Below are 12,600 nucleotides of genomic sequence, written 5' to 3'. Positions count from 1 at the left end.
CAGCTCCTACACCCACAGTATACACTATATGCACAGCTCCTCCACCCACAGTATACAGTATATGCACAGCTCTCGCACCCACAGTATACACTATATCCACAGCTCCTTCACCCACAGTATACAGTATCTGAACAGCTCCTTAATCCACAGTATACAGTATATGCACAGCTCCTCCACTCACAGAATACAGTATCTGCACTGCTCCTCCACCCACAATATACAGTATATGCACAGCTCCTCCACCCACAATATACAGTATCTGCACAGCTCCTCAACCCACAGTATATACTATATGCACAGCTCCTTCACCCACAGTATACAGTATATGCACAGCTCCTCCACCCACAGTATACAATATATGCACAGCTCCTCCACCCACAGTATACAGTATCTGCACAGCTCCTTCACCCACAGTATACAGTATCTGAACAGCTCCTTAATCCACAGTATACAGTATATGCACAGCTCCTCCACTCACAGAATACAGTATCTGCACTGCTCCTCCACCCACAGTATATGTGCACAGCTCCTCCACCCACAGTATACAGTATATGCACAGCTCCTCCACCCACAGTATACAGTATATGTGTAGTGTACGGGAACTGTAATACCCGTCACTACCAAAGTGTCACTTGGTGTGCTGTCGTCCCTCCTTAGTTATGGAGAAGTTGGTATATGTCAGTTTTATAAATTGTTATGTAATGTAATGTCATGTATTTCCCTGTTACTGTGAAACTTGCATGTACAGGCCTGCAGGGGTGTCATTCCAGCTTCTAGTCGCTAGAGGGAGCTAGAGAGCCCTAGTTTATATAAGGCCCAGACAGGGAAGTAAAAGTCAGTCTAGACCACAGCTCAGAAGTTTCTAGAACCTGAGGAAGTGTCCAGAAGCTGAGAGAGACAGAGGCAAAGATCAGGAAAGCCAGAGGTACTCAGAAAGACAGAGGAGGTACTTATAAAAGCCATAGCCAAGGATATAAAGCCAGAATTAGGTTAATGGGCCTTGGTGAAGAATTGCTGTATTCCAGGATCAGACAGAATTAGAGTGCAAGCTCCTGTGCTGCAAGTCCTGTGTTCAACACTCTGTAATTACCCTGCTTTAACTGAATTGCCTGCATCGACCGAATTGCAAAATCGACTGTATGCTTAGGAACTGCATTTCCAATATTGTCTCTGCTTGCAAAACTACTAAAGTTGGAGTTCTGTTTTAATACTACGTTTCCTCAATTTATTCCTGCATCCGCAAACGGCGTGCCACCGTTTACTTGGCACTGGCGTCACGAACTATTTCTACCTATACCTGCCCTTGCAGAGAGTCAGCTGTACCAGGTTAGTGTCTATTGCACTACATCACCCAGAAACACCTACTACACACAACTTGAGTACGCTGCACCTCTCTTTTGGCGTCACGAACAGGATTCGCACGCTTTCTAGTGCAAGAAGCGTGAACTTTGTGCCTTATACAGTTGCCCTGTGACCAAAGTGACAATTTGCCTGTTTATTGCAAGTGGACTTTGTGGACTGAAAATTCTACCCAAAGTGTACCAAAAAACTCTAAAAAGCGCTGTGCAGTGTTGCGCTACACAGAGGAAGAAAATCGCTGCATTGGAATGTGGTTTTGTGGACTTTTTACAATCCTGCTTGCTGTCAGTGAATGGACAGCGTTTGTACCTAAAGATGGCCGCTGAGCTTGCTGAATTTACTGCTGCGTCACCTTCATCCCGAAAAGGCGGGAAAAATTGGCGCCTTTCTGAGGAAAAAGCGGGAAGAAGGTCAAGGGCAGGCGCCACGGCTTATCTGGACATTTGCATGTCTGCCAGCATGGACACCGCCTTCCATATACTGGAATACCTGGGGGGCGGCTCCCCAATGCAATGGGAGGAGCTGGCTACTCTAATTGATGCGACCCTATCGCTCTCCTCAGAAGGATCGAGCATGTTGGATTGTGAGCAGAGTGTTGCTGCAGCGTCCGCACCTGAAATTTAAAAGATGACTGACATCGGTGTAGAGCTAGAGGAGGCTCCACCGGCCTACGCTCCGGGACCGGAGCAACCCGCCTGCCGCCCAAGGGAGAAAGAACCCGAGTCCTACTATGGCTCGTGGAGGGACTTTTTCCAGCCATCTTTCAAATGGTCCTCCCTGATGGCGGAGATCCGAGAGGCCGCTATAAAGCGGAATACAAAGACTAAAATCGTCTATGAGGAACTAACCAAGACCATACATGAGAAACATACGCACACCCAACCCCGCCTGGAAAGGAGAAAGGGAGTGGTGCTTTCATTTGACAAATCCCGTGGCTACGGGTTTATTCAGGACTATCTAACTGGCAGAGACCTCTATATTAACCGAAGGTCTGTCAAAAGAGACTACCTCCCTTCGTACCAACACAGCCTCCGCGAGGGAGAGGAAGTGGAGTACACCCCTGCCGTGAGCCTACGAGGCCCTTATGCAACTGCCGTGACCCGTCCCAAGCGAGCACCTGAGGACTGGGAGGCAGAAGAAGGAGAAGACTACTCTGGCTGCGAGCGGGAACCTGAACGCTCTCCAGAGCCGGCCCATCACGCCTTTCAGGAGCGGAGCTCCTTCATTGGGCCTAATGTCTTCTGGCAGCCAACCGTGTTGGAGAAATGGGTGAGCCCCTATCCTTCCCCCGAGCTGCCTCGTCGGGAGAAGACAATATCGGAGCTGGAGCAGTTAAAAGGACTTAGTGCTACCTTTCAGAACATCCGGATGGGACGGAGACCAGTCGCATCGCCAGAACCTGCAGAGGCCGAGTCCGCGTCATCGGTGACTGTACCTGCGCCGGCGTCGCCAGCAGAGGACAGCGACTCCGACACAGAGAGCATCGGTGAGCAGATCGTCCGGCTGGAGGAGAAGTTGCGGGAGTTGCGCAGGACATACACCGCCAGGATCCAGACGCCGCCGAGGAAGGATGAGGAAAGGGTGCCTGTCACCACCCGTAAACCGCCTTCTGTTGCCACCGCTCCGTCAGTGTCCCAGACCGGACCCGCGATTGCCGTAAACTGCTGCACCCAGAGCACCGGACCGCTTGCTGCGGCGGTGCCAAGCACGTCACACCCTGCAGTGATCATGCCAGGGCCGGCACGGTCCATCAGAGGGTTCACCCCTAGGCCTATGGGGCCAATACCTATTAGGGGCCCCTTTACTCTACAGCTGCCCCCTGACACTGTTATGTGGGCCCATCCTCCTGTAGAGGACTACTACAGACGATACTTGCCAGCGGAGCCAAGTGATTACAATATTTCACTGTGAATCAGCCTGCTAGGCCTTTGATTGATTTCATCAGAAGTGATGTTCACCCTTTCGGGACAGGGGTCCTATGTTTCCTGGTCCTTTGTTGCGGCTGCCAGTTTGTCCACGGCTCAGTGGTAGGTGTTGACCACTGAAATTACAAAGTCAGCAAGGCCAGGCTTGTTTCCAGGACCTCCTGCCTGCTTTTGCTACCCACGCCAAGTTGTGCCTGTTCCTTTGTTGCACCTTTTACCCTTCACCCCCTTTTCAGGTTGATCAGGGGTATTACAGCACTTGTCTTTGCTGTCCTTTTATTGTGCAACTTCATACTAAGGAACCGTGCCCGGAGACAGACTCAAAAGAACCTGAGCCTCTGAGATTCTTACTCTTTTAAAAGTATTGTGCCCAGAGATGGACTCCACCGCATGAGAGCCTCTGTGATTTAATAAGAAATGACCTGGGTACGGACTCATGTTTGTTCTTTGAGCCTCCAAGAACTTTTATACCGTTTTCTACTGTTTTATCATGGACTTATTCATTGTCATGGACTATCCTGGTTATAATGTTACGCTGTGCCAGGTCAGCTCCCCCGTTCCATTCACTATCCTGAGAGAAGAGAACGACGCCCCTTGTCACTACCCTTCACCTTTGCCAATTGGACCTGATGTAAATGTAAATGCAGATGAATTACATGTATGTATGCCTGCATGTCTCTATTTTCTATTTCAGGTAGAGATTCCAGTTGGGCGACCCATGATGGAGTACGAGGTCGTACTCAGCTTAAAGCAGTGGGGTATGTAGTGTACGGGAACTGTAATACCCGTCACTACCAAAGTGTCACTTGGTGTGCTGTCGTCCCTCCTTAGTTATGGAGAAGTTGGTATATGTCAGTTTTATAAATTGTTATGTAATGTAATGTCATGTATTTCCCTGTTACTGTGAAACTTGCATGTACAGGCCTGCAGGGGTGTCATTCCAGCTTCTAGTCGCTAGAGGGAGCTAGAGAGCCCTAGTTTATATAAGGCCCAGACAGGGAAGTAAAAGTCAGTCTAGACCACAGCTCAGAAGTTTCTAGAGCCTTAAGAAGTGTCCAGAAGCTGAGAGAGACAGAGGCAAAGATCAGGAAAGCCAGAGGTACTCAGAAAGACAGAGGAGGTACTGATAAAAGCCATAGCCAAGGATATAAAGCCAGAATTAGGTTAATGGGCCTTGGTGAAGAATTGCTGTATTCCAGGATCAGACAGAATTAGAGTGCAAGCTCCTGTGCTGCAAGTCCTGTGTTCAACACTCTGTAATTACCCTGCTTTAACTGAATTGCCTGCATCGACCGAATTGCAAAATCGACTGTATGCTTAGGAACTGCATTTCCAATATTGTCTCTGCTTGCAAAACTACTAAAGTTGGAGTTCTGTTTTAATACTACGTTTCCTCAATTTATTCCTGCATCCGCAAACGGCGTGCCACCGTTTACTTGGCACTGGCGTCACGAACTATTTCTACCTATACCTGCCCTTGCAGAGAGTCAGCTGTACCAGGTTAGTGTCTATTGCACTACATCACCCAGAAACACCTACTACACACAACTTGAGTACGCTGCATATGCACAGCTCCTCCACCCACAATATACAGTATATGCACAGCTCCTCCACCCACAGTATACAGTATCTGCACAGCTCCTCCACTCACAGAATACAGTATCTGCACTGCTCCTCCACCCACAGTATACAGTATATGCACAGCTCCTCCACCCACAATATACAGTATATGCACAGCTCCTCCACCCACAGTATACAGTATATGCACAGCTCCTCCACCCACAATATCCAGTATATGCACAGCTCCTCCACCGACAGTATACACTATATGTTCACAGCTACTCCACCCACAGTATACAATATATGCACAGCTCCTCCACCCACAGTATACAGTATATGCACAGCTCCTCCACCCACAGTATACAATATATGCACAGCTCCTCCACCCACAATATACAGTATATGCACAGCTCCTCCACCCACAGTATACACTATATGTTCACAGCTACTCCACCCACAGTATACAATATATGCACAGCTCCTCCACCCACAGTATACAGTATATGCACAGCTCCTCCACCCACAGTATACAATATATGCACAGCTCCTCCACCCACAGTATACAATATATGCACAGCTCCTCCACCCACAGCATACACTATATGCACAGCTCCTTCACCCACAGTATACAGTATCTGCACAGCTCCTCCACCCACAGTATACAGTATCTGCACAGCTCCTCCACCCACAGTACACAGTATCTGCACAGCTCCTCCACCCACAGTATACAGTATCTGAACAGCTCCTCCACCCACGGTATACACTATATGCACAGCTCTTTAACCCACGGTATACAGTATATGCACAGCTCCTCCACCCACAGTATAGAAAATCTGCCTAGCTCCTCCACCCACAGTATACACTATATGCACAGCTCCTCCACCCACAGTATACACTATATGCACAGCTCCTCCACCCACAGTATACAGTATATGCACAGCTTCTCCACCCACCGCATACAGTATATGCAAACTCCTTCACCCACAGTATACAGTATCTGCACAGCTCCTCCACCCACAGTATACAGTATATGCACAGCTCCTCCACCCACAGTATACAGTATCTGCACAGCTCCTTCACCCACAGTACACAGTATATGCACAGCTCCTTCACCCACAGTACACAGTATCTGCACAGCTCCTCCACCCACAGTATATACTATATGCACAGCTCCTTCACCCACAGTATACAGTATATGCACAGCTCCTCCACCCACAGTATACAATATATGCACAGCTCCTCCACCCACAGTATACAGTATCTGCACAGCTCCTTCACCCACAGTATACAGTATCTGCACAGCTCCTCCACCCACAGTATATACTATATGCACAGCTCCTTCACCCACAGTATACAGTATATGCACAGCTCCTCCACTCACAGAATACAGTATCTGCACTGCTCCTCCACCCACAGTATACAGTATCTGCACAGCTCCTCCACCCACAGTATACAGTATCTGCACAGCTCCTCCACCCACAGTATACAGTATATGCACAGCTCCTTAACCCACAGTATACAGTATATGCACAGCTCCTCCACTCACAGAATACAGTATCTGCACTGCTCCTCCACCCACAGTATACAGTATCTGCACAGCTCCTCCACCCACAGTATACAGTATCTGCACAGCTCCTTCACCCACAGTATACAGTATCTGCACTGCTCCTCCAACCACAGTATACAGTATCTGCACAGATCTCGCACCCACAGTATACAGTATCTGCACAGCTCCTCCACCCACAGTATACAGTATATGCACAGCTCCTCCACTCACAGAATACAGTATCTGCACTGCTCCTCCACCCACAATATACAGTATATGCACAGCTCCTCCACCCACAATATACAGTATCTGCACAGCTCCTCCACCCACAGTATATACTATATGCACAGCTCCTTCACCCACAGTATACAGTATATGCACAGCTCCTCCACCCACAGTATACAATATATGCACAGCTCCTCCACCCACAGTATACAGTATCTGCACAGCTCCTTCACCCACAGTATACAGTATCTGAACAGCTCCTTAATCCACAGTATACAGTATATGCACAGCTCCTCCACCCACAGTATACAGTATCTGCACAGCTCCTCCACCCACAGTATACAGTATCTGAACAGCTCCTTAATCCACAATATACAGTATATGCACAGCTCCTCCACTCACAGAATACAGTATCTGCACTGCTCCTCCACCCACAGTATACACTATATGCACAGCTCCTCCACTCACAGAATACAGTATCTGCACAGCTCCTCCACCCACAGTATACACTATATGCACAGCTTCTCCACTCACAGAATACAGTATCTGCACAGCTCCTCCACCCACAGTATACAGAATATGCACAGCTCCTTCACCCACAGTATACAGTATCTGCACAGCTCCTCCACCCACAGTATATACTATATGCACAGCTCCTTCACCCACAGTATACAGTATATGCACAGCTCCTCCACTCACAGAATACAGTATCTGCACTGCTCCTCCACCCACAGTATACAGTATCTGCACAGCTCCTCCACCCACAGTATACAGTATATGCACAGCTCCTTAACCCACAGTATACAGTATATGCACAGCTCCTCCACTCACAGAATACAGTATCTGCACTGCTCCTCCACCCACAGTATACAGTATCTGCACAGCTCCTCCACCCACAGTATACAGTATCTGCACAGCTCCTTCACCCACAGTATACAGTATCTGCACTGCTCCTCCACCTACAGTATACAGTATCTGCACAGCTCTCGCACCCACAGTATACACTATATCCACAGCTCCTTCACCCACAGTATACAGTATCTGAACAGCTCCTTAATCCACAGTATACAGTATATGCACAGCTCCTCCACTCACAGAATACAGTATCTGCACTGCTCCTCCACCCACAGTATACACTCTATGCACAGCTCCTTCACCCACAGTATACAGTATATGCACAGTTCCTTAACCCACAGTATACAGTATATGCACAGCTCCTCCACCCACAGTATACAGTATCTGCACAGCTCCTCCACCCACAGTATACAGTATATGCACAGCTCCTCCACCCACAGTATACAGTATCTGCACAGCTCCTTCACCCACAGTATACAGTATCTGCACTGCTCCTCCACCTACAGTATACAGTATCTGCACAGCTCTCGCACCCACAGTATACACTATATCCACAGCTCCTTCACCCACAGTATACAGAATATGCACAGCTCCTTCACCCACAGAATACAGTATCTGCACAGCTCCTCCACCCACAGTATACAGAATATGCACAGCTCCTTCACCCACAGTATACAGTATCTGCACAGCTCCTCCACCCACAGTATATACTATATGCACAGCTCCTTCACCCACAGTATACAGTATATGCACAGCTCCTCCACTCACAGAATACAGTATCTGCACTGCTCCTCCACCCACAGTATACAGTATCTGCACAGCTCCTCCACCCACAGTATACAGTATCTGCACAGCTCCTCCACCCACAGTATACAGTATATGCACAGCTCCTTAACCCACAGTATACAGTATATGCACAGCTCCTCCACTCACAGAATACAGTATCTGCACTGCTCCTCCACCCACAGTATACAGTATCTGCACAGCTCCTCCACCCACAGTATACAGTATCTGCACAGCTCCTTCACCCACAGTATACAGTATCTGAACAGCTCCTTAATCCACAGTATACAGTATATGCACAGCTCCTCCACTCACAGAATACAGTATCTGCACTGCTCCTCCACCCACAGTATACACTATATGCACAGCTCCTTAACCCACAGTATACAGTATATGCACAGCTCCTTCACCCACAGTATACAGTATATGCACAGTTCCTTAACCCACAGTATACAGTATATGCACAGCTCCTCCACCCACAGTATACAGTATCTGCACAGCTCCTCCACCCACAGTATACAGTATATGCACAGCTCCTTAACCCACAGTATACAGTATATGCACAGCTCCTTCACCCGCAGTATACAGTATATGCACAGCTTCTTACCCTACAGTATACAGTATATGCACAGCTCCTCCACCCACAGTATACAGTATCTGCACAGCTCCTCCACCCACAGTATACAATATATGCACAGCTGCTCCACCCACAGTATACAGTATCTGCACAGCTCCTCCACCCACAGTATACAGTATCTGCACAGCTCCTCCACCCATAATATACAGTATCTGCACAGCTCCTCCACCCATAGTATACAGTATCTGCACAGCCAGGGCGGTTTGAAGGAATTTGGGGGCCCCAAGCAAAATAGACATGGAGGCCCCCCCTCCACGCCCTCCCCAACTTACGCACGCAAAGCCTACAGGAACCACAGTATAGCCATAAAGTTTAAGTTCACCCACACTTTATATAAATAAAAAAGGAGGTTTACAGTGCAAATACTGCTGTTGAAATTTGAACAGTGCCATCCACAGATTCCCCCTCCCCTAAACAGTGCCATGATGGCACTGTTTAGGGGAGGGGGGATCTGTGGATGGCACTGTTTAGGGGGGATCTGTGGATGGCACTGTTTAGGGGGGATCTGTGGATGGCACTGTTTAGGGGGATCTGTGGATGGCACTGTTTAGGGGAGGGGGGATCTGTGGATTGCACTGTAGGGGGATCTGTGGATGGCACTGCCATTCACAGATCCCCCTACAGTGCCATCCACAGATCCCCCTCCCCGACGCTCACAGCAGTATATTTATAAACTAATCAGTAACTACTTTAACTTTAATCATTGCTCATTGCTGAGCTCTTTACTTGGATTATTTGGATATCTTACTTTGTCTTAGCTCCGGTAATAGCAGGCAGTGCGGGGGGCGGCGCTCACTCACTGACGTCATGCGCCTGCGCCGCCTAGTGGGAGGAGCAGGCGCGTGACGTCAGTGAGTGAGCGCCGCCCCCCGCACTGCCTGCTATTACCGGAGCTAAGACAAAGAAAGTAAGATATCCAAATAATCCAAGTAAAGAGCTCAGCAATGAGCAATGATTAAAGTTAAAGTAGTTACTGATTAGTTTATAAATATACTGCTGTGAGCGTCGTGGCCCTGTATATTCTAACCCCCAGGCAAGCGTCCCTGTCACCATGGGAACGCCTGGGGGTTAGAATATACCATCGGATTTGAGTTTTTACGATCTCACTGAGCTCGTAAAACTCAGATCCGATGGTATATTCTAACCCCCAGGCAAGCGTCCCCGTTAGAATATACCATCGGATCTTCTGAGTTACTCAGCCTTAAAGAAAGCAAAACAAGCACCGGCTCTGCTTGGCTCCGGGCCAGCTCGGGGCCCCAAGCAATTGCGGGGCCCCAAGCAATTGCTTGTTTTGCCTGTCTGTTAGCGACTGGCCTGTGCACAGCTCCTCCACCCACAGTATACAGTATATTTGCACAGCTCCTAGAAGCAGTTAATAGTGCAACACACTGATGGGCCCATAAACAGACATGGATGAAAGTAGACTTGCATGTAGCTTCCCTGCATTGCTTGCACTTCTCTGTGCTCCTTCACACTGGCACTCGTTGCTGCGGGGCTGGAAGAGGCAATTTACACATCCCTTTTACTGGTACCAGCACTGGTGAGGACAGGACACAGCAGCTCTGTAATCTGCTTGTCCTGTCTGGGATGCGGTGCTCAGCTGCTTGACCTGCTTTAAGGGCCCAGGATAACTACAGGACGTTCTTCATAGACCCTTACTGAGCCACCATTGGGGGGCTGCCGGCTCATTCACCTACACAAGACTGGCAATAAATGGAGCTGCTAATTATATGTTTAGTGTGTCTCTTGCTAAACTCATACAGAGCTGCCTAGCATCTCCACACTGGTGGCTCACTGCAGAGCAATGGAGAAAGTGCTGGCCAGAGGTTCGGGGCAAAATGCTTGTAATCCGGGGCCTAGGCCCTGGATCTAGGTGCCTAGCGACGGCCCTGCTTTTAACTACACACACAAACAACAAATAAAATAGACCCATATGAAGCTGGGCCCTTCTGCTACTTTTTTTAAAATAATTTTTATTATATTAGGTGCTACAAAGTAAAGAGATTATTATCTTTACAGTCCAACTCCCGTCATCATAAAATGCAATTTTCCACCCTCTTCCCTGTACTGATGGCTTGTTTCACTGATAATCTTACCAGAGTTCACTGCCAGAGAGTGCTCCATAAGCAGAACAGCCATCAAAGAATGCCCCACAAAGACTGCTGTGAGGTTCGGGGGGTGAGGTTCGGGGGTGGCCTTTACGCCCAGTTTAATGCCAGAGCATGTCCTATAAACAGTGCAGATACCAGAGTGTGCCTCACAATTGGCTAGTCTTCCAGTTCCTATGCTCTACCCAGAAATATTTAATGTCATACATTTTAAACTTCACTGAAAGTCTGTTTATCCCTACTGAGATGCATGTTTTCACTATGTCAGCATCTACTGGCAGGGTGGCCCTAGTTATTTTGCTATTAAGATCATCTTTCAGAGTTCCATTTAGGATTCCCAAGTCCTGAGCTATCATCACTGGTAGCGTTCTGCTACAAAGTAATGAGATAAAGTGTGGTGCAGTCAGAGGGGGAAGGGGATGTAACATGACTTAGGCTCTCTTTGGAAATAATGGGGTGTAATTAGTAGTCAGTTCTAGGATTTAGGATATTAGAGCCTCAGAGGGATAAATTAATTGGTTCACAGGGGAGTCTCCTCATAAGTCATCGATCTGAAATATTGTACAAGTCACTTGTAAGAAAAAGAGACAGAAGATCTTTGGCCGTCCAGTTGTTGCCGACCCGTGTCTCTAGCTGTTCAGACAATCTCCTATGCTCTGGGGAGGGCCAAACCTTTGCATTTCAGTTTCAGCTCGCTTGTCATTGATGAGCTATATCTAATGTAAGTGGCATGTTAAAAATGTTATCCAATTTAAGAAAATGTCAAATGTTGACCAGAAAAATAAAACCCAAATGTTGGATAGTTTCGAAAGGGATACAAAACTATGCTGCTTAACTAGCGATGAGTGAAACAATTCTATAGAATTAAAATTCAAGCTGATTTTATTTGTGTTTTAAATTTCAATTCTATAGAATCAGAATTTCTAGTAATTCGATTTGGGAGAATATTTGAAGAAAGCGAGAAAGAAAGAGAGATCAGAATGTCTCCACAGTTTTCATGAAGATCAAAGCACTTTTTATTCTGTTAGAATTGATTCAGGTCCGAATTTAATCACCCACTCATTTTGCACGAATTGGACCCGAAACAAAGTTTTAGACATTCGCTTACCACTACTGTTAACTATTATGGAAAAAGTCAAGCTGAAGGTATGGAAAGGGTAATGTGACAACAAGTAAATACAATGATCATCCTTCCTGTGGCATGTCTACTACATCTTATTAAGAGCAAATAAGATACTGTATATGCCTATGAAGCGATTTGCTCCTAAAAAACTGAGAAAGTAATAAAAACATATTGAACACTATTTTGAAGTGTGTAGAAGCTCCAATTAACCATTAGGTAATATAGACATCATAGGGTGGGGTTCCCCACTTAAGACACCAGACCCAGTGATTATGCATTACATGAAGGGCCATTCATGTGAATGGCCAGCAGGTAGTGTGGCATCTCCTCTGCAGCGGCTTTTGTGGCTGCCCACCAGGTTTAGAGAAACCCACGGTGATGGGTTGATCACTATACCAGCTACTTTTTGAAAATGAGTTGTTTTTTTCTGATGACTTTTATCTTTAATAAAGGATTTTCTCATTTGGCAGACCTCTCAA

This window comes from Bufo bufo, chromosome 4 (assembly GCF_905171765.1).
Source record: "Bufo bufo chromosome 4, aBufBuf1.1, whole genome shotgun sequence".
NCBI lineage: Eukaryota > Metazoa > Chordata > Amphibia > Anura > Bufonidae > Bufo > Bufo bufo.
This window is presented reverse-complemented; position numbering follows the sequence as displayed.